Below are 5,105 nucleotides of genomic sequence, written 5' to 3' on the forward strand. Positions count from 1 at the left end.
ATTTATTTTGTATTAAAATGTTTAATGCTTTTCATTTCTATTCTAGGTGGCTTTCACGATTAGAATATATCATTTCAATATTAACAGCAATGGATGTGTTTGTTTGGATGTTTTAAGATTGTAATGGTCCCCTGCATTTATTATTTCAAAGAGTAAGTATTTTTGATAAATAAAAAATAAAGATATGTGCTTCATCAATCCAGTCATCTCTCGGGTGTTTATTGATGATTTATTGGATAGTTGATTATATTATATTAATAAATTATTCAATTATAATTTCAGAGCTTGAGTGGTCACACAAGACTGATAGAACGCGTTCTATTAAGTCAAACAGAAGATTTACCTTGTGTAGGTTCATCAACTGAAGCACTAATAGAAATCTGGGACTTGAACCATGCCAAATTGTCAGAATGCTTTCTGCAATTCAAGTTGCCGAAGAAAACCAACGAGAAGCCCACAGCTTGGACTATAAAGTCACCCGGAGACAGCTACAATCTTAGGATAAGACAGGCTTACATAGTCAGATGACATGTTTCTTTAAAAAATGAAAGTTCAGTTTCTAAATGGCAATAATAACAGTAGTGCAATGAATGGTGTTAAGTTTAAAAAGATTATTGAAATCAGATACTAGTGATTCTAATAAGCAAAATATTATAGTGCATTATAGTGATAATTGAATTTTGAAAAAATTAGTAATTGAAAATTCAAACATGATCGATAAATAGAATAGTCAAACACGAGTGTTTATAAAAAAATTGCCTGTGTCACAAAAAATGGTGATGCTATAGAGAGATGGCAATCAACTAATAAATAAGCCTTTGTCGCTTAAACTAATAACACAGAGTAATTTGTAAAGAAGAAATAGCAGGATGCGGTCTGTAAACAACAATCAAAGAAGAAAGTTAAAATTAAGTCATTCAAGCAAGTCAACTGGAGTGATTGGACCTAGAAAGAATATTACGTTTATGGTTTCTAATAAAGAAGCTGAAAAATGAAGTATTGGAAGTAAATAGAAACTAATTAAGTAGTGTGAGTAATGATTAATTAAATCTGTGCCTACAAAATGTTCCATGAAAATAATAAGTGAATTTACGATGCGAATTGAATTTTTTTCTTGTTTAAAGAATGATGAGTTTTTTCTAATTAATAATGAATCAGATGATATAATGAAAAGAATACACAGTCATAAAATGATGAAACAACCGATTAATACATTATTTTCTAGAAAGACAAATCATAATGTTTACTCTGTTTAGAATCTGAACAGAAAGAATTTAAAATGAACCCGGATAAGTCATTAGAAAAACTATTTTCGACTAGTAAGGTTATTCGTTATAGATGTCAAGGATTATTTTGAACAAAATAAAAAAGCTTTTGCTAGAGCAGTGTTAAAGCAACTTAAAGGACTATGAAGCAGCCAAAAAGCATGGTGATGATAGATTATTAAGTATCCACAAAGTTATTTTAAATAACAGCATGCAAGAAGTTCAAAGGCGTATGTTACTGTTAAAAGCAGCAGAACGTATTGGTTCCTTCACTAGACAATAAGGTTATTTAAGTGTTGATAAGCTTATAATTATCAGTTGAATTTGAAATGGACACGCGAATTGTAAAAATACTGCTTGATGCTGGAATACAGCCAGTATCATCTAAACTAATTCATGATTCATCAGTTATTATAGCAGCTAAAACATCTTCTAGAATCTTACATTTACTTCTAAAATATAAAGTGAGAGATTTTCTGGTAATTCTTACAGCATATTATATATTTTGTTAACAAAAATTAAATATTTTATATTTTACAGGCTTAGCGGTTATTCACTACTGACATTAAATGGAAATTTGGAAGGTATAATAGAGCTTCTGAAGCATGGCGTGAATGTCAGTTTGCAAGATAGTAGATCTGGTCGAACAGTTTTGTTTTATGCAGTTAAAACAAAAAATAGTGATATTTTTCAAGAGGTATTTAACGATATAGCTCATAAGCTTTTAGAACACGAAGCTATTTCCAATATTTTAACTTTTTCTAAACACAGTGTACTTTTCATGATTGTTTTAAATAAGGTAGTGCAGTAGTAATCAATATTAATAGAAGTTTTAGGAACTAATAGCTTTTTCACACACGTAATTGTAAATATTCAGTACATGTAAAAATATGTGGTACTTTGAGTTTGGAGTTTCTAATTTTTACTTAATATACAAGGCATAAAATGGTAATCAATGTAAACCAAGTCAGTATCTGTTTTATGTTAACTGGTTTTTAATTTTTTTTTAATTTTATTTGTATGATTTATCTTCTTGAGTTTAGAAACAAATTACTCAAAACATTTTGTATTTATTTGTTTAAAAAAATATAAATTATAATGATAACAGTAACTAAATTTTTCAAGTGATGCTGGCGCTGACATGCTTCATTACTTCCAAATAGAATGGAATACCTTGGATGAACTTGCAGAAGAGAATGCACAGAAAGTTCAGGAAGCAGATGCTCTGATCGCAACAATTCATGAAAAGTTGGAACTTCAGTGGAATAGCATCGCAACTTTAAATAGTACTTTGGCCTCTATACTAAAGATCAACAGTACCATTCAAGAGCTAATGGATCAAATAGGTAGTGTGTTCACTGTACATTTGAGAAAGCTTTTACAACATTGGTGTACTTTATTAAGTTAACTTGTAGGTTCTTTGCAAGAGATGTTCGAAGAAGTTGACAATGCAGTTTTTAAGCTAGAAAATTTACAGGAAATTCTAGATTTACAAAGTAATTAGCTATATCATAGGTCTCCATGGGCTCTTTACAAAGAGAAAAAACTGTCTGAACTAAAGCATGTTCGAAGTAATCTCAGCTCATTGTTCTTTCATCAAAACATTTTTAATTTTAATATCTGAAATTTATTTATCAACAGAGAAAGTAGTAAGTGAACATGCAGAAAAGGTTCTAAGACATGAAAAGGAATAAGAGAAACTACTGAGAGCAAGGTAAGAAACTTTTGAAGAAGCTTTTAAAGAAGAGCTCAATGAATACAAAAAGACTGGTTTTTTTCCAAGTAATGGCAAACATTTTTGTTGTTTTTAAATTATTTTATTTTTAATATATAAATCGCACGTCTTGTTACAGAATCGTCTTCGAACTCGCAAAAGGGCCCGAGTTTAGAAGAAATAGTCCTTGACTCAGATTCAGTCGATTACGCCGAATTCCTCAAAGAGTAGCAAGATATAATTCTCAACAAGTATGTACATTTTCGTATGTTGTCAAGTTATTAGCGAATCGTTTCGAAAATTCGGGAGTAATCAGTCGCATGAGTGCGACTTCGGGGCCATGATTTTCTTGCATAAAATTAAAACTCTTCCTTATATAATAACTAGTGAGATATAGATAGAATGCATAAGTATTATGCATACGAGATAAACAAATTATATGTACCTCGTTTTGTCAAAACATTCATGAGTATTTTGTACAAATTTTATTTTACAATTTGGCTTGGTCACACAAAAAGTTCAACGAGTTTCTACTTAATTCAAGGTTTAAAAGCTGTTGTACTGCTGTCGCTGGTAGTGAACCTGTCTTCTGGCCTGCTGGTTTTTCCTGCTCAGAGGCTGGTTGAAATCTCCGAAGCTCTGTTGTTGGTTGTAATTCTGTTGCTGATTGATGGAGTTCTGCTGAATAAAAGCGTTCTATGGCTGACCTTTTTGCTGGAAGGTTTTGAGATTGTTGTGATGCTAGGGCTGGTCAAGTCTCACCTGTTGAACCTCGTTCTGTAAGTACTTTTATACTTTTGGTGAATTACTGGCATCAGGTAGCATGAGTATCGCTATCAAACTGTGGGATATCCGGAGGAAGAGCTGTATTCTCACATGCAATGGCCATGGCAGGATAGTAAACAAATTGAAATTAAATCCTAATGGCGAGTGGAGGCCCTTTTAGCACCTCATTAGAACATTTTTTTCATTTTCAAAGTAGACGTAAAGGCAGGATTAGAATATTATGAGGGGTCAGTATTTTATTAACAGGTATACACAATTTTATTAAAAGATATGTGCATACGATAATTGATTATATTTGCAAAAGGCCAAAAATTGATAAGTTAAATTATTTTACATTGAAATGGGTAGGTGTTGGCGCTGGTAGAAAAAGTATAATTGCTATCTGACAGTCACTAATTACAGCTGATATTTTTGGTCTTGACTTTGTGGATCATCGATGTGCTGGATTATAGAGAGGAAGTATTAAAGAGACTCGTATGTTTTTACATGTTATATATATATATATATATATATATATATATATATATATATAATTTCTTTTTTTGATCATTTATCTAACAAAGATAGTTTTATTTTGTAATAATAATATTCTAATATTATTCTATTTCTAGAGTTTAATTTTACTCTATTTGCATTGTAGGGTTCTCTTTTGAATTAGAATCTTTATTGTTTATAGTATTTTGTTGATTAGTGTTATTTTCAGTGTTTTTAGTGTTATTGAGGTTTTTTAATAATAAGGGTTGGGAAGTATTGAAAGCAAAGGGGTTTGACTTTTTCAAAGTGTTATTTGGTATAGTGAACGAAGGTGATGTAAAATTTACTGGAGGTTGTGCAAAAATATTAGGGTTTATGATGGGAGCATAAGGGATTGCGAAATTTGGATTGATCATGCGAGGATTCGGATTAAAAGTTGGAGTAAAATTGGTTTGGTTTGGGTAGGGATTGTATCGGTTGTTATTGAATTTTGTTTGGAAGGAAATTGTTGTTGCTGGTAACTGGTCTTTAAAAATGTTATGTGCTGTCTTATTATATTGTTCTCCTCTCTTCTTTGTTTGTGGATTGGTATACATTTCTTTTTTGAATTTGTCCATCTTTCTACTTCTTGTTCTTTTGTTGTAGTGGTGTTGATGTTAAGAACTAAAATTATTATAAAAAAAGAAAAAAATTAGATTACGTGGAAGAAATCATTTTGCAAGTTTATTTTTATGTATCATTTTAATTATTTACCTTTTGTTTTGTTTGTGATGTGTTCAGTGTCTGGTGATGGTGTGTGATCGGTGCATTTGCTACTGGCTTCTAGCAGGTTGATGTACTTTTTGTTTGTTTCATAAAGTTCTTCT

The 5,105-nt window shown here is 30.9% G+C and overlaps 1 pseudogene; it reads left to right on the forward strand.

Moving 5' to 3' along the window:
- Positions 1-276: 276 nt before the first annotated feature.
- Positions 277-3,441, forward strand: LOC100680317 (annotated as a pseudogene).
- The last annotated feature ends 1,664 nt before the right edge of the window (positions 3,442-5,105 follow it).

Source organism: Nasonia vitripennis, assembly GCF_009193385.2.
Source record: "Nasonia vitripennis strain AsymCx chromosome 4 unlocalized genomic scaffold, Nvit_psr_1.1 chr4_random0008, whole genome shotgun sequence".
In the NCBI taxonomy this organism is placed as follows: domain Eukaryota; kingdom Metazoa; phylum Arthropoda; class Insecta; order Hymenoptera; family Pteromalidae; genus Nasonia; species Nasonia vitripennis.